Genomic DNA, 20,845 nt, shown 5'->3' on the forward strand with positions numbered 1-20,845 from the left:
CAATCAAGGGGCGGAGACAATGGGAGGACATAACGGGGGCCGCTGTGGAGGTACCGCCGCGCAGACAGCCACTCTAACCGCCGCGCTGAGGAGCCATTAACGGGAACAGCAGGAAACTACGCTAACTCGGAATATTCCAGTATTTCAGTTCTGCTAGCAGTGAAGGTCAAGGCGGATTTAAGCGACGCATGATTACTGAAGCTGAATGCTAACAAAGTTGCGTCTTAGCTTGGAACGAATTCTTTAGGAAGTGATTTTTTGTTTCATTCTCGCAAGGTGCGTAGCGAAATTAGCCTCGCTTCTTGTAGCAACGAAAACAACTGTTTTAAGCAACGACCCATGTTGTTTATGAGTAAACAGAATTTGACCACATTTTGTCACAACCGTACAATTTTAGAAAGTTAGTCACTTAAGAAATTATTTGGGAAAAGGTAACGAATTCCATGTGGTAGTTTAATATTTAAAACTGTGTCATGCATCCAAAATGCCTGCAAAATTTCTGTCAAGAAAGAGCAAGAAATTTCACGAAATTAACATTTAGACAGATTTATCTGTGCCTTGCCATTGGTTCGTTCATGACCAACGGGAGCCGTAAAATCCCTCTGTCTATTTCAGCATTCAAATTTGAATCAAGCCTGTTTAACGGTAATCAACGGCCTGCATTCCTCAGCAGGTCACGGGATTGCTGAGTCTAAGAGGATCTTGAAGGTTTTCGCCGCGATGTGAACTGAATCTTAAGACAGTTCTGAGACTTCTGGTTAATCCTTATACCTTGTGGACATGTGAGGGAGGTATTTGCGGCCTCAGTGATATTATCCCATAAGTTTTAATTAACCTGCCGTTCTAAGCTGAGAGATCACGAGAAGGCCGATGAATACACAAAGACGTGAGAGTCTTTCACACAAGAGAGCACGCCTCTGCATTCGTTATCTGTGATGATATTTCGTTGGTAAAACTCTTGATTCAAGAAAATACAAGTTTTGTTCATTGTTATCATTAAAAAACTTCGGAGTTATGTACTTAAACAAACTTTAAAGTAGAGTAACAATTTGTGGGTTTATTTGAAATTACATGGAATAAATAATCAATGTACGCTACCTGCTTTCCCTCGTGGAGAGAATAGCAAACAGTTTTTTAAAAGAATTTGAAGCTGGGAAGAACTCAATATGAACGCTCGTTTTAAAAATTGTTTTGTTTCGCATAACCGGTAATAAACCACATTGAGGTGTAACACAGCAGTTTTGAACAAGATGTGCAAGAACCGGACTGTGCGGTAACCTGATTGAAAAAAAGGTACGACCTGAAACGAACCTACGGTGGTAAACTTTCTGGCGAATATCAAACTTCACTGTTGATACCCAGGGATATATCATGTATCTGATATAACGGGAACCTGAGCCCGACTGTCTCGGCAGCTATAGTTCAACACACACCGTGACCAGACTAAATAGGATTCCTGGCATATACGCTGTGTGAAGGATAGGACACCCCGGAAACACGCGGTTAGGGGTTAATATGGTGGATTAAAGTTTGACGTCATCAGAAAGGCAACAATGCGTAATTTCAGCTATTTTCTTCCCTGTGTATTATGGCTATGCCTACCTAAACGGAAACACAGGATGAAGAAAGAGTCAGGCTATGACGCAGTTCCGTTTGTTTGTGGGCGCGGGTGACATAACCACACCGTGAGATAACCTTGGAGAACTTCCCGCACATTCTTCTATTGTACTGTAGCGTGAAGACTTGTGTTGACCTCCTCACAAGTAGGATGTGTACGGGTTGTTGACGGACTGATCATGGCTTAAGGAAGTCTAAAGTGCATGACTGTAGCAGGGAAATCGCTCTGACCTCTGTTTCAGGTCATCCTTCTTGAGTACACATCATAGACATTCAAAAACCCTCGTATTTCTTTTGAATTTTTGTTCCAGAGCAAACCGTTGTACAGAATTGACGTTTCGCCAAGCGCCCTTTCCGCCAGAGGGTGATCGCAGCGACCAAATGATTTGTTCGACCCTTCATTTATAATTGGAGTTTGGTGGCAACGAGTTCCAGTCTACGATAGTTCTTGGGAAATACGAGTTTTTGAACACCTCTATTCTTGGTTGTTAACTCTGATATTTGAAGGCATGGCTGTTTCTTAAGGTTCTTTTCTGGGCTGGTATCAGATATATAGTGGTTGGTACGTTGGTACGATCTTGGTCGCAAAGTGGTTGCTCAGTGGCCACCCAGCGGTCGCAGCCTCTCAATCGAAGGCGTTAGAAATTGAATGATTGAAATCTGGGCGCATTAAAAGGTCGCCATTTCCTCCCGTCAAGACGACGGCTTTACGTTAATGTCCTCCACACTACATCTCCGCCCAAGCCTTGAACTCTGGGTCATGACCCCGGGTCAACGCCGACGAATGGGGTCACGGGAAGGGTGACCCCAAATAGAATGTGCGTTTTGACAAATCGTCAGGATGATGTTCACACTCAGACAGAAACGTTTTACAGCTTAATCCGTCACGTTTTTTCTACGCTGCTGGCGAGACTGACATTTTCACAGCTTCAGCACAAATGCCTTGTTCAGTTCGCGCGATTAACTAGAACAAAAAATGACAATTTATGGCCAAATGTGGCAACTTAATTTCCTACATTTCATTATAAGTCTTTACTTCAGGACAGCTATTCCAGAGGTCCTACTATTCAAAAGGTCATGCTGTTCAGTTGGTGAAACTATTCCGCACAAACGAATTGTCACGCTAGAATTTTTACAACAGTGAAATCCTATCTCCGTTAACATCGTTATCATTTATCATGTGCGCTGTTAATTAGATGAGAGATATTATCGTGCTCAGATTTCTCATGGTGACGTTAGCTTTCATGATTTGTTCAAACGGAATTTGCCGGTGGGGGCTTTTTACTACGTCAATATGAAATGTGTACAATATTTCATAGTCTTTCCCTAATATTCTGCAGTAGTTATTGTTAATTGATGGGGTGGAGAGACAAAATGGTCTTTTTCCACGCGACCAAAATTCTAGCAAATAAGCCTCTACTTTAGTCCCTGTATTTCAATCACAAAATCCTGTCAGATCTTGTCTTGTGCTGTACTTGCAAGGACGCCGTTTTCGACCGGTTCCCATGTACCATGTATTGGTGGAAAGTCCTCTTCATATATTAACGAAATCTTTAGAACAAAAATTTTTCATTGACTTCTATTCGAAGATGTTGTTTTGTTTAGTTCCGAGGTTTTAAATGATGGTCTAGTGTCAAAATTGCATCACTGTTTTGATAGAAAAATTGTAATTTACAAAACACCTTACTTTCTTTAAATCCGCTCATTGTTCCACTATTGCACTCTAGTGCAGCAGTTGATATCCTAACTGTTACTTCTCCATGGGATCAGTTGCACATGTACCTTCTCTCGAAGATGAATAGTTGAGCTAGAGTCGACTTTACCTGCTTACATTATACTTGGTGGTGTCGTGATGTCGGCTAATGCTGTTTTGTTGAAATAACACTATAGGTGCATCGAAATAAACGAGATAACCTTAACGTTCCGGTACTTTTAGGCCTTCTGTCAGCTAATAACATTTCGGTACATCAGACTGCTTTCAACTTGTCAAAGCGGATAAATGCTAACAAAAACATTTGCTTTCCAGTATTGGATATCATGCACTGCATTTCCAAATTTTGTCGGGGGGATTCTGCGTAAATTTTCGTCGTTTAGCCAACGCGCCAATGTTCGTGTTCTTCTCTTTTTTTCTTCGTAAAACGACGGAAGTTTCAGACCAGCCCAGCCCAGGAGTGTCTATCGCTCCTAGAAGACAGATCTCTGTCGGGGTGAAGTCTCCCCAACCCTTCCATCAGTTCACATCGCGTAATGGCGGCATCAGCGAAATCTACTTGAGAAAATGGCGGCGGCATTAGGAGAGGCCGATCGACCATTTTCCGTCAGATAATGACTATTGATTCGGAGTGGGATGGAGAGAACGCGGAGAATGGATGACCGGCGCCTGGTCTAACGGCCTCGGTACTCCGGCTGGGCGGTTCACCGGGGGGCCCTGCCGGGGAGTTGGCTTCGGCTGTCTCGGTGTTTAAAAGTGTGGAACCAGATAAACAATAAGATGTTGTGCTTGCTTTGTTTACTACCTTAACGGTAAGTTTTATCATACTCTCTGTACGTGTTAGCCTACGCGCGACGTCTCACGTCTTGCACTTGAAGAAAGATGTTCATTTGATAGTTTGCCTTATTTGGTTTGCTTACGTTAGTTATCGGTTGTTGCTCTACCTAAGTTATATTGACGTCTACCTAAGTTATATGTTCCATCTACCGTGCAAGCAAAATATGGCAAATCTTTCATTGTTTTCTTGTGCTACGGCAGTGTTGAAAGTCTTCCCATGATCACGGTTTCATACCAGCAAAGTAGGACTAAATCAAAGGCGCTCTTAATCTTAGATATAAATATTTTAGATGGATACACAATGAAGCCAAATCAAGTTTACTTCCAAAATGAAACATAAGTCATAACGTTGGCACGTCGTATCTGTGTACATTAAGTACAGCACAGCCAGTATTACATTTATTTGTCACTAGCAACGAGAAATATGATTATGAGCATCACACTGCCCTTGACTCCTGACCGGACAACATTTCTTAAGCTCATGATCGAATCCCGACTGTTCGCGCCTGGCTGGCGGGAACACGGTTTGACATTGCCGGCGACATTGAGATCAATCAGCAAAACTTAGCAGAAAGAACTCGTGAGCCCGGAAACGGAAGTGACGTTCGCTTTGATATCTTGTTGGTGACAGGAAGTGACGTCAGTATAGCATCTACATGTGACTGGAAAAGACGTCACCAAAGCCTACTTTAATCCTGTTGAAGCTTAGTACATCGTGATGTTGCATTTTATCCCTCTCAAGTAGTATTTGTTCTTTTGATTGAACCCTACAAAAATTTTACAGACCTTACAAAATTGTTCCATACTCCCTGAACGAAATCAAGAAAAGTTTGAAAAAAATATGAATGATACCGTGTATAACATGTACTAAAATCGTTGTAAAATTCTTTTACTGTTTCAATCATCACGAAATGACGAAAGACGGTGGCCTCCCGCCTTTTCCCGTCCCCGCACACGTACACCAGCCGCGCCCGCCCAAAGTCACCGCGCGCCTGTATACCTGTACATGTACCGCCTATGTGTGGGCGGACGAACCTGGACTGACTCAAGTGACAACTTCAGGGCTTTACAAATATCTCAAGCTTAACCTTCCGGCAAAACGACGGTTCTAGTTTGTCGTTAATGACTCCATTTGAATGAAACCCTCGTCACTGTCGGCACAGATCTGGCTCAAGAGGTCCTCTAATGGATAAGTACGTCAGCTTTCCCGTACTGGTGGTTTGTCATGACGCTTGCTACACCACTACACAACCGCCATTAGTATAAATTGCAGTTATAACCGGAAAACGTCATAAAAGCACATGACGGCACAAGAAATCATCTACTACAATTCATAACAGTTCTGACGCATTTGGTAGTAAGTATCGGAGATTTCGTAGCACCTTTTCTCAACGTTTCAGGAACATCGTTGCGGTATGACCGAATTAAGTATGGTGCTGAACGATGCTTCAAATTTGTCGCCAATGTCATTTTCTGAAACAAATCCTTCTCCACACCCGGGTAATACCTTCCTAGGACGTCATATAAAACACAAGTGAGTCAATTTCATCACACTGATGTCACCGATGACGGTTGTCATATTACTATGACTGTATCATTAGAATAATGATGATTGTGATAAGGACAATGCGACAAAAAAGTGATGACGGCATCATATAAATCAATCAGCTCAATTTGTGAGGACCATGACGCATGTTATCTGAAACGAAATATCAACCAGTTTTCTTATCATACGTTTCAACAACGTAATAGGTGTTAAATGTGACGCACGGTTACGTCATAGGGTTCACTATAGTCTTCAATAGCTACATGTGGGAACGATCTGCGATCTGCATAGTAAAGTTGATTAAAACTTTCCTAACCGGTAACTTAACTATCAGCCGCCCTTTCTGCATGGCTTCTACCAGGCTACAACTGTTGCCAACTGTGTTCTCTAGCTGGCTAACTCTTCTAGGGCACTACATGTATTCAGTTTATTTTGGCCAATTTCTACTACTTTTCCAGCAACTCGGGAGCGAGCCTTGTAGAGGCTACTGGTTGCTAACTAAAATTGCGTACGGGGAGCTGGGAAAGAACTGAGTTGTTGTCCGTTGGACTAGATGTTTACGGATGTTCGCACCCAGAGATGAGTAATCTGTGAACCTGCCACACGGGTCATACACACAGGTCATATGCAGAAGTCTTCTGAATGTCACACGGCTGTTTTTGTCGCATAGAGAAGAGTGTTTTCCCTTGGAGACTGATAGAGTGTGTTGATGGGTAGGAAAACCTTATCACTCTCACAGGTATATGAGATACGTAGTATACGTATACGTAGTGACTGAGAAATACGTTACGTTACTCACTCACTGTTGTTGGTTTGGTTAAGTACTGTGAATCATCGATGTATATGCTCTTCCCACTCTATCTATCAACTATGTAATTCGTTTCTTAATGAACTGATTCGTTTCGTGACACACTGTAGTTCAAACAGACATCATTGAGTTTCTTATGTGACTGATCTACACGCAAAACGTCGAGCAAGTGTTCGTTTCTCATGCAAATTCGTACGTTGCCTACAATCTTGCTGCAAATCGTGAAAGACCTTCTTAGTCATATCTTTACCGCCCTTGTCGTTTTGAGAGGAAATTATTTGCAGACATCATCGACAAAGTTCAGAGGTTAATGTTTTCGCGCGAAGAAGCGGCGTCCGTGGACATCATCAAACGACTTCGCATCAGTCCGTACTTGTACACGGAAAAGTCGAGTGCGGATCAAAAACATTTCACTATGAATTTACACTTCACTTTGCTGAAATTGAATTCCTCTAATGGCGTGCAGGAACGGAAGCAGTAATGGCTGATTGACATTCCCCTCGCCTTGCCGTGTTTTCTCGGGCTCTTCACGGCATCTTACGGGCCACTTTGGGCTAAAAATAAAGTGAGACGAGCCTGTTGAAAATGGTTTCTAAATTAGGAAGATGGGCTGCCGAAATAGAACAATCAGGACACTCTTACCCGACGGCACAATTTTGTAATTAAAGCGAGATTGGGTTGAAGAGGTTGGGAGCTGGGAGAGGAATGTTGACAACATGTTCCAAGAAACCGCCGGGTTGAGACATAGCTTGACAGCGGTGACATTAGGGTGTGAAGCGAGAGCGTCCCGGCAAATGGGCTATGTCGGAACTGTCATATATGCGTGATGGCTGACAATCGCGCGGGCGAAGCAGGGTAACACTATTAATGTTCCCGGGATGGACGGGAATACAGATCACACTCCGTGTCCGTGTGCCACGCCTTCGGCTGGAAACTTACCGGGAGGGAGAGGAAGGATGAACGTACGCGCTGAGTCATCACATGAGTCACTGAATCATGATTGTGACTGCTACACGGGGCTTGTTCACCTGTTCAAGCATCTTACTTTTAGGCCCGCTTTCCACAGAGCGGCTACCGTTGAGTGATCAAAGTTGATTTGCGTCACTCAGTGTTGTTTGGCGGTATGACTCTCGATATAAAAGTATGATTTAAAAGACAACAAGAAATAAAGTTAAAAAAGATTCTTTATATTTGAAATTAGTTGAGCTACCTGTAAAATATTTTATCGTTCTTCAACCGTCGCTTAGAGGTCGCAGCCTATAGTGGAAAGGGCGTTAAATTCGTACGATGTCGGGTATAATCGGAACAGAATCTGTCCACAGTTATTAGAAAAACATCAAGACGATATCCATTTGTACGCAGCTGCAGGGAAAAATGTCCTCATGTCATGCATGTAGGCACGACAAAGTTGCCACTGCAGCGGTTTTTCTCTTCACGTTTCGTGCGCCATGAAAAGGATACCATGAAATTGTAAATGTCAGGTGCGCTTTGCCAACAGCTCATTTCAGAAAAAAACGCAAACGCAGATTTCGCCAAACACAGCATCATACAAAATGACATCACAATGACAATCACACTTCAAATAGATGTGTCAACTTACCTTGTAATGCAACTGACGTCTCCAACAAATATGACGATATTTCACACAAGTTACCTTTTTGGTTGTATATATCATCTAGCTCTAATAACCACAAGATATTACAAATGATAACTAAAGCATGATGCTAGAATCTTAAGAAATTAAAGCGCTTTCTGTTTTCAAAATTCATTTTATACTAATAGCAAGTAGTATCATACTTAATATCATCTAAAGAAACAACATTTACGCGCCTATCCTAAAGAAAAATATATCATACAACGAAATATCAAGCAAATGTCTAATGAACAGTACGTTTTCCCTTTCGTTCTGCTCTTTTTTCGTCAAATATCATACATGCAAGCATGAAAGGTCATGTGTGTTGGTACAAGTCAATATGAATTAAAGACTAAACTTTAACTCCAACACCCGGGGAATGCAACAGGAGCGAAGGAGGCGGTCTACAGGAGCTCACAGACCTACCCTGAACACAGACGGGGGGCGACACAAGTTATCTGGCACGTATGACCCGCTACTACGGCTCTGACGTCACGTTCCAAAAGTACGTTCTAGACGGGTCCATTCCGTCGACAAGGTTGATGGAATCAGCCGAAAATTTGGCCGAAAAAAGTCCCAGTGTTGGAGTTATTTTTGTGTGTGTGTTGGAGTTAAAATTTAGTCTTTAATTCATCATACATGCAAATCAGCCAGGTACTACTAGTAGAAAATGTCGTCTGCGTACCGATTGGCCTGTATCGCGATGCGCTGGACTTGACTCCGCTGGTCTGGACCACGCCTCCGCCGGCCACCATGACGGGCGCCTGGTGGTACGACCCCGTCCTCTCTATGTGCGTCACCACTGGAGGGGGCAAGGTGGGGGGAGGGGAGGGCGAATTCACGGTAAAACGTTCGATGTAACATGGAAACATCAGCTAAATCAGGTTTGATAAACTCACAGGATGCAATTTTTGTTGGCAGAAAAAATGTGCAAATGTGTTGTATGTGTTTTTTTATGTGTGGGACTTAACACCAGCAACAGCTGCCTGTGCGCTGCCTGTGTCCCATGTGTATTGTACCATTACAATAACATTATATCATTTACATTATACGTTACATTACACTTACATTTTTACACGGGGAATATTAGAATTCAAGCACGCAAAAGGTCCATTCCGACACAGGGTGACCCGGGGACATTCTATCACTGACTCAAATAATAGACGTCTATTTCCGTCGGCATTTCTTGTTTCTTTATCTGTAATGTGGTCCTCGCCAGGCCATCTATTTCAGCACTTCTTCTGATGACAGAGGAAACTGTAAAGAGATGGCGATGGATGCCAATTTCCGGTTGTCTCCCGAAAACGTAGCAAACAACATCGCTGATTACAGGGAAGGGGATGACGTCTGTGCGGCATGGTCCTCAGGACTACACCTCAAAAGTTTCCGGACTAGGAAGAAAATATCTGCCTTTATTTGAAAGCCACGCCCATTCCTACAAGTGTGTAGGTGTAGTGATGTTTGCAGCGGAACTTACTTTTTTTCTGTCAGAGCTAAAACAGAATAAGTAACCAGTGAGTATTCAAAGTTTGTTTTCTACATTGTAACAAATAGATGGTATCAGTACGACATGAATACCCTAGTGCGGCTAAAAGACAGAATGCTGTGATGTTTACACGATAGGGTATAGCCATATACCTTGGTACATTTTGATTTTCGATTGCCTTCTGTCATAGAAATAGACAGTTTCAGCACATCTACTTAGAATTTCTAAAGAATAACTGAAGCTTGTTTACTTCACTTCAAACTTTTCCCGGGTACTTAACCCACAAAACGACCGATCTCCGTTCCTTCACCCCTCTGTAAATGACCTCAGATGAACTCCCGATAAGTAAATCCCCCGTCTTTAAAACTCCGTCAAAGCATGATGCAGGACTTAGGTCTCGTTCCCAGCGTGAGTCCGGGTACAAATCTCGTGCCTGGGGTAAGTGGTTGCCGCCTGACTGCGCGGCGCTGACAGACAGATGATGGCCGCCCGATCAGCGAAAATTGCCTGCTGAATTATGCAGCACTACTTTTATGTTCTCCTGCCTGACAAAGTGGCGAATGTACGTACTCACAATGTCAATAGAAGTTGAAAAACAAAGTTCCGCTTTTGTCACTTCGAATTTAACAAAATATTTCGTAGAAACAGTACCGAATTTGTCGAAATTATGCAGCACTATTTTTATGTTCTCCTGCCTGACAAAGTGGCGAATGTACGTACTCACAATGTCAATAGAAGAAAAGTTAAAACAACCCCACTTTTGTCACCTCGAACTTAAAGAAAATATTTTGGAGAAACAGTACCCAATTTGTAAGGCGCCGTTACATTAGTTAGCGTTCATTTAAGGAGTAGTGGGGTATCATCTAGTTAAGGTGTGGATTAAGCTTAATGGATATGAGAAATACTACACCAAAAATTAACCAAAATATCATCTAGATTCCAGTTTAAATTTAACGCGAAAATAACCAGGAAAAGTACAGCTGTCGACACGGTTGTGAAGAAGGGAAGTGAAGGCAATGCTGCTAAGTGCTTACAAAATCAGAATTTTTCCGAAACAACTAAGTTTACCGAAAGTACTTTTATGAAATTGTAGCAGTGCTTGCATCTCCGTATGTTTCGGATGATTGTTGATGGTGCACGTGGTGGAAAAAACAACCTATTGTTTTAATAGAGCAGACATTCACGGGTTGTATTTACAGACTGTATATCCAGTCAGTACAAATATGACACCATCGAAAATATGAAATCCTTAACCACAATGATCCGCAGGTTATCGTTATTGCATAAATCAGATTTTTTTCATTGCAATATGCACCTGATTTCCTCTTATATTTTCAAATACAAATACAAAAGATATAGAGATGTGAAAAGGAATAACTGCTAGTTTGTCATTCAGTTTGATATAACACATCACACATCGAAATCACAAAATAAAACGCGGCTTTCAGCAAGCCGATTAGAAATGTTTAAGATTTCCCCAAATTTCTCTGTGAAACAAGCATTGAAATAAAAGTATCATTGTTTCTCGAATGTCAAGGATGTTCTACAATTGTTTATGCGGTAAACTAACAACAGTCTAACCGCGCTGAACAAATGACTTCGTCGGAAGCATCCACCCTTTTACCTGCGCATAACATTTCAGTGAAGAATTGGCCACAGATACTTGTGAATCGATTGCCGGATCGTTTGGCTGTAATCCCGGGTTTACTCCGCCACCTGCGCCTACTGGGCGATGATGTCATTCATTTCCAAATGTCCCGGATGAACAATACAAATGCCCGGATGTTGTCATTCCCTCACTCCTACTAGATTACTAAGTAGCGACGCCATTTTTGAACCATGGCATTGGCGTAAAAATCTAGAGTACTAGTATATAGTTTCCGTTTAAGAAAAACTTTATCATGAAACGCTACGTAGTGTGCGTGATCAGTTTTTTTTTTTATTCTAAGGTTTGGTAATGGATTTTTTACGACCCTGTATGTGTATCTCTTAATCGCTTATCCATCACTGTCGCGGTGGCGCATCCATGTCTCATTTGATCGGAACATTTTCGGTGAATGCTGCTCATCATTCTGTGTCATGTGTGGTCTTTTCTCTGATTTCTTCCATTTTTAATAACATCGGATGGCGCGATGCATTTAGTTTTTTTAGTCGAAAACACAGCTGCCTAGTCCAGTAAGTCCAATAACGCTCGTCTGCAAGCTGATTTCTAGGAAACATCATAATTTCTTTTCCCTATTTATACCCGAAAGCTGTCGTTTTGACGCTGTTTACAATCCAGAACGTGTAAAATATTCATCAGATAAAAGTTAGTTTAATCACTTAATCATTTGATCAATCATCAAAATGTACATCGTAGTTTATTTTGAGATTGTATCATTTAGATGGTGACAATTTAGGACCTGACGTTAAATGCTGTATAATCACTCACTGAAATTATCTTCCTAGTGCGCTTTATTTTTGTACTTTTTGTTACTGCGTCGAAGAGAACTACGAGCGAACCATAAACGAACTAAAAATCGAAAAAGGAAGTTTGAAACTGAGCCCACCGCGGGCTCTCTGGTGTGCCATCAGTGCCGCACACTGAACGGAACTGCGCAGCCTTCGCTTAAATTAGTAGAGCATGAAATTCATACACTCAAATTAAGTGTGCTTAACGATGTTGGGAGAAACATGAATAATGGAGGGTCACCGCATGCTGATGGCGTTCGGCGAGACGTGCAGGATCAGGGGAGGATTTAGCGGGAGTGAGCGGTTTGGGTGCACCTCACGAGGTTCCGCAGGGCCAGGATTTGGGAGACAAACCTCGCCAACAACATAAGCCGAAAACTGCAAGCGCGTAACATAATTTTATGCGGATTTTCCTTTAGATTGAAATGTAAAATAGGCACGCAAGATATTCACATGTACATTCACCGAGAATTGTACTTTTGATAAATTCTGTGTGAATCTCACGAGGGCCCAAATTTGGGAGACAAACCTCGCCAGAACTTAAGCCGAAAAATGCAACCGCGTTACACAATTTTGAAGGAGAGGAAGTAAACAATTTTCCTCTAGATTAAAACGTAAAATAGACATGAGAGATATTTATACGTAGCAGACTAAAATGATAAAGGTGTAAGAACACCATAGATTTGTCTGCTGAAATTGGTGCATGATTAACTGATGCACCATATTCACCGAGCATTGAACTTTTGATAAATTTTGACGTGACTGGGTAAGAATTTGAAGAATTCTCTCGTTGTGAGCTAACACATTGCTAGAAAAAAGATCAACTTTCACAAGAATAAAGTTGATTAGAATTCAAATAATTTAGGCAATAGTATCAACATATGGACGAATATGATTCCCAACCGGCATGTCAATTGTTTACGGTGTAGCATATCGTGTAGCACCGCTGTACATTTTCTTACGTGGTATAACACACCGGTTAGTGCTCCGGCTAAATCGCCCCCCTTTTCGAGGCACGCTCATCAACCGTTCAAAAGCAATTACAGGAAACAAGCATAACTAATGCCCATAAGATTATTTGTGTGCTACACTGTAAATATCATGATCCCTATCGGGGCGCTACAATTTTGACGGTGACATTGATGTAGAACCAACTGATTTTCGAAGGTACAGTATTACATATATTTTACATTGTCGAGTCATATAGATAGGCTTGAAAACCTTGGCTTCTGCCGTAGACATAGTAGACCCAAAACCCTAATTGCTTGTCCATATTTCTCAGGAGGTATGCGTTACTTTACTCTTGTTTGGTTTCGCAAAACCGGTTTACCGCCTTAAGGCGCAACACACCAGTTTTGTGCAGTAAGTAGAAGCTTACCGGACTGTAAGGTTTCATCTACACACACTGGGAAGGACCCCTACTCTTTTCAAGGTGTGGCCCTAACCACAAGACCATTTTGCCACGTTTTTTTTTTACTTTACTTTACTTTACTTTACTTTACTTTACTTTACTTGACTTTACTATGCTTTCCTATGACGCAGGTGAACTTCAAACACGAGTACGTTTTTACTGTGATACTTCAACTCCCCACTTAACAACACTTGGACCAACTGCCTCTTGTGCAACGTTAACAGCAGAGGTTTTCAGCATCTTACGTCAGTCTCGTTTGACAGATTAGCCTACAAACCGAAACGAAACAAGGTCGGGATCCCTCGCCTACGCCGAGAATTATTCTTCCTGCCAACATAAGCCCTTAGTTTCAAAAAGTGTCGCCTACACCACGCAATTACGGGTTATTTGTAAAGCCCCCTCCGGGAGTGTAGATCTTTTGTGGAGGAATTTCGCCCACTTTGGCGGAAGTGTGAGTGAGGTGTTCTGAAACACAGGATTGCACAACGGGGCTATCATAGATGGAAAATCTCTCCAAACCTACGTCAGCTGAAATACTAGCACCTCCTACACAATAGTCTGACGCAACTGCAAATTTGTCTGCAATTCGATCTCGAGCCAAGCCGAACGCATCCCTTCACAACTCGCGTACGTCAAGCCTCTTGTCTGGATAATATGGCGTGCATGATTAACAATTTGAATTGTCGGTCATCAACGGTTCCCGTACGTCAGTCGACGTCAAGGTGCGACGCTGATATCGACAGGTGCAAATGGGTTGTGACGTCCGGCGTGGGAGCGGGCGCGCTCCACCGTCCTCCGCGGGGCAGGGGGAGAATAGACCCCGCGTCACTCACGAGATGCGCGGGTCAGATTTCAGGAGTGAGGGATCGGGTGTTACCAGATATGCCATTGTGCGCTACGATAGGGTGAAGGATGAAAGCGTCTTAGGGACGATAAGACGTAATGGGTTTTCAAGAGGCACTGAAAGTCGCTTAAGGACGCCAACAGATTGAGAAGATATAAAGTTTCTAAGGAAAAAAGACGCCTCTTTAGAATAAGCCAGCTAGCCACAATAGGCTCGCACATATTTGAAAGATTTTGGAGCATTAGATAAGCCAAAAACCTGCTGAAGATAACGTTAGAATTCGTTAATGTCTGTAAAACATTCTGAGATGTATATTGAATGGCAGAGAAGAATAAGCCAGCTACCCACAATAGGCTCTGACGAATTTAAAAGATTTCAGAGCATTAGATAAGTCTAAGAAGTCCAGCTGAAGATAACGTTAAAATTCGTTAATGTCTGTCCGAGATGTGCATTGAATGGTAGAGATTCCTTCCCATGATGACCAGGTAGTAGCCTCCTTCGCAGACTTCTGATGCGACGGCGTTCATTTTTTTCCGGGCGCGACGCCAGTTATTCCGGGGAGGGAAGGTTTTTCTGCCGAGGGACATTGCCGGGAAGTCACGGTTTCCGCGCATCAAGAAAACCGTCTCTTCCCGGCATAACTCACGTCGCTCCCCGAAAATCAAAATATTAACGTCACCGCATCAGAAGTCTGTGAAGGAGGCTACCCCGGTAGGACCACGCCCATTTTTTTCGCGGGTTCCTTATCTCGTGCTGCAGCCGGTGCACATCAGCCGGCAGCCTACAGAAGGTCAGCGGGACCGGCTACAGGTCTTACCGCGCTCTGGTACAGCATCAGGGGGCCTACTCAGGGTGCATACCCCCCTGCGGTTATGTTAGGTAACTTAGGCAACAATACATGTATCATTGTATTATTGTTATAGTGTGGCCAAATGGCTACTTCGACCATGAATACTATTATACTTTTTCTACCCAATATTTCTTTTGCGCGTGAGATGTTATTCCAGGTTAAGGAGAAAGGTTTGCAATATCTGTGTCCAAATTGTCGTTAATCTGAAATGTGCATCTTTTTCTCTAAGGTAACTAGAAAAAGCAGCAGTAAGAGAGGACAAACTTCTCTCCTAAAACACTAAAAGTGTAAATACACATATTAAATCCCTTGCTCTCAGAATCCATCATCTTGGATCGTAATTTTGTCTTAGAAAGAAGTAGATTAGTTAACCTGGCATGGGTTATCAAGAAGTGTAGTTTCAGGCCTCCCTCCTTAGGAATAATTTTCGTACAGTAGGAATTTGATTTGTTGGGAAATTCAACTACTACTTTCTCAGTCATAGATACTCAATAGGAAAATGATGAAAATTTCCTGAAAGAAGTAACATGCTTTGGTATAATTCTTGGTATTTCAGAGTAGACGATTATCGCGTTGCTAAGCTCAAGTCCGGCCTTTCAGCCACCGTTTTCAGGTCTAATTCAAGCCAAGTGCGCTAATTTGAAGTGCATCTTACTAATTTAATTTGTGGCTTCTCAGATTCAATTTATAAACGTATAATTAGGCCGGGTTAGTTGCTGACTACACGTCTCCAGCCACGCCTAGCGTTAAGTTGTTTCCATTACTATTTCATGTAATCCAGTCTAAGAGAGTTGTAACAATTTTTGACCACACTGTCCCTTCTAGTCTAGAGTAGAAATTGGCCAAATAGACAGATAACATGTCTGGGGAGTTTGGTCCCCTAAAGGAGTACAGTTTGCCGTTATGGACCAACTCCCCTGTCATGTTATCTGTCTGATTGCCCAATTTCTACTCTTTCCAGTTGCCTCTGAAGGCTGGTAGAGGCTATGTGGGCATGTCCCTTGCACGGGAAGCCTACCACACCCCGAACTGTTCAACTTCCTTGGCATGTTATCTGTCTATTTCGCTGATTTCTACTCTTTGTAACCGCCTCTAGGGTCTGATAGAGGCTATGTGAGTACGTCCCTTCCATTCTGAACCTGCCACACCCTGAACTGTTCGCCTCCCCTCACATTAACATACGGGGTCAGCGGTTTAAGCGGCCGCTATGATTATTGATGAGTTGTAATCAGTACGAAACACCTGCAGTGGTCTGACAATGCCTCACCCAGCCTGCCTACGTGCCGCGTTCGCACGAGATAATGCCGATTTCGCGCCCAAGGGCGGGAACGTAACAAACGGCTGACGCGGAGAATTTCAAGGCGGCACAGTTGGGCAGGTGACTTTGTCATTTTATGAAAACTGACAGAAACAAAAACATGCTTCGTAAGGGGGAATTTGAGGCTAGAAACTGGACATGTGACTCGAAGTTTAGCATTTCATGAAAAATGAATGGGAGAAAACTAGATCGCACAAGTCGGTTGCTGTTCGTAATATACTCATAATACCTTTCAGACAGGCTTCAGTTTTGGATGACACTTGACTTTTTATGGAAAAGCTAGTATTCCTCCATGTGAACTATGCAAGTAATGGGCCATTTGCTAACTATGTGTCTAGAAGTTTGAAAATTATAACTTTCCTCCCAATCTTCCCTCTACGACGTTTACATCCCTCTTTGGCATTTCCCGAAAAACATGAGAAACTAGAAACAGTATTGAGTCATGCATAGTAAGCCACAACATTCATGTCAGTCATATATTATATACTAAGTGCTATTTTGCTAATGCTTGCCACAGTCCACAGTGAAATTCGTTGTTAAAGATTGCAAAAATACGGAGGAAACGACATGTAAATCCTTCCAATATATTCCAACAAAAGTCAAAAGCTGAGTGGGTCATTATTTCCAAAAAACACCGCGAATAAATACGACATTCCATTGCTATTCTATATCTTCCTAAGTTCCTACAATTACAAAATTCTGTCTTTATCTGTACTTGAGAAATGAGATTACACCACAGGCTCTTCATTATCATATCTCTCTTATGTAAACGCTGTCATGTTTTCTTGGCATCTGTTTATCTTTTTCCCATCTACAATAATGTCTGAATTAACGTCACTTCTAATATAGAAACATGGCGGCGGGTTATTATTGATATCCATGGCTTCATTTTGCGGTCAATTATGAAACATTGTCTGGCTCTATTCACCAGATGGCCGGCACAGACAGGTCATTTTTATCTTCATATGTGCTTAATAGAATATCCAAAATCAACCCCGTTAATGTACAGGCTTGTCTCAATTCGGAAAACTCCTTTTTTACCGTTGAAAAAAGACTGTAGTGGGCGAAGTTCTGCATGGTATTTCAGAAATTTTACAGAAATTTTTCATGACATTTTACAGTCACTTGTGATTCATGAATTAAAATTGTACAAAAAAGTATGATATATTGTCTGAATACATTTCCGTATTGAAAAAATACGGGCGGTAGTAGGAAACTTTTCTCGTGTATGTTTTAGGCACGTTTTGTGAATCATGAATTAGAATGGCACAAAAAGTACAACATATCATCTGAATATTTTCTCCTATAGAGGTCCGAACTCTCCAGTAGAAGTGTTCCCGCTAGCTGTCTGTTTTCTATGATTTACAGAGCCGGTTTTGTCGGAGTTTGGAGGCGATCTATACCGATAACATGTACGATAAGGGAATTCTGCGGTCAATAACTCCCGTGAGTATTCCCGAATCACTTACCATGGAAAATGGCTGTACAGTGGAAGATACCGCCGGGAATACTGCTGTTATCTGTAAACAAGCACACTGCGCTGTAGATGGGCTTAACTTCGCCATTTGAATATTGAATTTATGACCGCCGTACTGTGATGTAGTCTGAGTTTTATTCGTGCCCAGTCAACCTTGGATTTGCGGTGTAAAAAGCCCCGTCTCTGATGGACAGACTCCCATTACGTTTTTGTATTTCGTTCCCTTTCTGCGGATCTCTCGCACAAAAGCGCGGGGCCACGGCGCGGGACCCCGATCCTTTTTCTTCCCGTCTCGGGTGGCGCCGGTCCCGCGAGCCGCTAGTAGAAATCATATTCCTAATCATACTTTTATGATCGCATCTCGTCCATCTGGGTAATTTGCCCGTTTAGTGGCGGGCCCTGTGGAAGCGCCGTGATGGGAAAATGGTGATGTGGCCAATTTTTGCCGCGGCTGCAGCCAGCGTGATGATAGAGCCGCCGCCCGCCGCTGTCTGCGTACTTGACGGTCGGAAAATAGCGGCGACTGCGCCCAATGACAGGGCACGGCGCGCGGCACGCTTTACCACCGTACTTAACAACACTCACTGATTACACACAATCTTCTCTGGAGATAGAACCACTCACATCTTCTCAAGCTGCTATCTCATATTCTGGGCTAAGGAGAGAATTTCAATCATATGTCTCCAATTACGCTTTTCCCACTGAAGACAATTTTTGCCTATCATATCTATTGAATCGCTATATTTGTAAATCAGACATACACACAAATTTAGATGGTTAATTTACAGTAATAGTTGCTTTGAAACATGATCAGTGTCAGAATTTTTGCTATATTCGGAAACGATGGCGCACCACAGATGATAGTTATTAAGTATAATAATTGGCTTTTAGATTGTCTGCTGAATTATGTACAATGGTGGATGCAAACCACGGTAGAAGGATTATCATAACGACGCTAAATTATCCTGGTTCTAGGGAAATTATCCCTGCAGATGAGTTTGGTAAACTTCAATAATGTATCGACTCGAAAACTGAGTCATGAAGCACGAAGCTTAACTCTGATAGTTGCATTGAATTTTGATAAAAACTGTCCGAGAGAGAACTTGAATAATTTGCAATTATTCTGCTATTATATTGTCCTATATATTAATCGTAATGTACCCTTTTTGATGTACAACAAACACGAGATGTGACCTCAAGGCAGTAAAAATATTAGAACTAAATGTTATTTGCTTAGTGTGTTTCTATAGTGTAGTGAGCAGTATGTGGTTTTGTCAAAAATCTCCACAATTCATTTTAGAAGTAATTCTATTTCAAACTTTCAACTAGCATCAAGTATGTGTCTGTGGCAGGGGGGTAATTTTTTTAGTAATCGAACTTTGCTAACATTTAATATTTATGTATATGATAGTAGTTAACATAATGAACAGCGATGTATGGTAGAAATGTTAATGTAATACACATATGTGAACTATCGAGGTTATACAACAATACTGTATGCCCTATATATTCGTGACATATTCCTGCGCGACCTTGTGCCCCTGACATCGCCGTAGACTGTGTCGTAATTGTTCTCTCGAACCCTCGCGGACCAGAAGTCCTCTCCAAGTCCATCAAATCCCCCTCTCCGTCCCATCACTGCGTACTTACCAGTCATGATGTATATTACATGTCAGGCGGATTACAGGGTATATCCTAACCCGCGCAGCTCATGAAAATTCCCGTTCCGCGGGGGTGAAAAGAAGTATTCTGTCCGCTCATTACCCTCTGTAGGATGTAGTAAAAGCCGGGGGGTAATTATGAGGTAATGACTACCCGTGGAAGAAAAACGTTCGTTGTTTGGATCCCCCTTTTAATCAGGCGTTCAGGCGGTGAGAAATCCGCCTGGTCGATACCGGGCGTCATTTGTGTCGGAATGGACCTTTTCTGCGTGCGTTCGTACCATATGGGGCCTGGCGATAAAAGCAGCTTATTAATGGGCAATTAATATAAATTTTGCTTAAGCGACGCGACAGTGAGCGCCGTAGGGGGGTTGTCGTACCTATGAAGGCGGTGGGAGCCACGGAGAGGACGATACAGACCACCGCCAGCACCAGGAACGGCAGTTTGTAGGAGCCCTTCTCGTCAAACATCCCTTCTTCTTCGTCTTGCGGCTTCCCTCTGGTGATGGGTGGGGGCTCAGGGGACGGGTCTGTAATAGATTTAAACGACCCCCTCTAGTGAGCAATGGCCCGAGGAGGGGTACGGGGGAAACGTGTGGATGTGAGATAAGTTGTGCCGCTCTCCTCGGGCAGGCTAAATGCGGGGGAAATTAATACCAGTTGACACACACTCGCTACATGAGATATACCGCAGGCGTCGCACCTCTCCCATTGTTAGTCTGTCAAAGTGTTCCCGGGAAAGAAATGCGGCAATTTTCCCTACAAGCCTATCGTGGAGAAACAGGCTTGTACCTCATGCATAAATACACTTATCTGCCGCTAGGGTCTGTTATTACGACGACCGGAGATTTTCCGCAAAAAATGCGCCGCGCATACAAAACCGGCGAAAGGTTTTCTGTAAGGAAAACTCAAGCCGAGCAAAAAAAGGGATTCAGCTCGAGTCATCCGTGAGATCGGCAAAGGTTAAGATTACAGGCATGCAAATAGGGGTGACGTCTGTCAAAGGTTACATGTAGTCGGACGCCATTTGTATTCATTCCTCGCCACGCAAAAATGGACTAAAGTAGCGGGAAGAAGGAGAAGATAGAATGAAGCCTACCCGACCGTCGGGAGCCGAACTGTACCGAGAAATGACGGGGAACAACTCCGGCGGTTTGATCTCCCCGAGCGCGGCGGGTCGTGTCCCAGCCGCTAT

At 42.8% G+C, this 20,845-nt stretch overlaps 1 pseudogene; it reads right to left on the reverse strand.

Annotated features, from left to right (window-relative positions):
• LOC109484755 overlaps positions 1–20,468 on the reverse strand; it is a 38,464-nt pseudogene extending 17,996 nt beyond the window's left edge.
• Between the last annotated feature and the right edge of the window lie 377 nt (positions 20,469–20,845).

This window comes from Branchiostoma belcheri, unplaced genomic scaffold (assembly GCF_001625305.1).
Source record: "Branchiostoma belcheri isolate BF01 breed outbred unplaced genomic scaffold, Haploidv18h27 scaffold7, whole genome shotgun sequence".
NCBI lineage: Eukaryota > Metazoa > Chordata > Leptocardii > Amphioxiformes > Branchiostomatidae > Branchiostoma > Branchiostoma belcheri.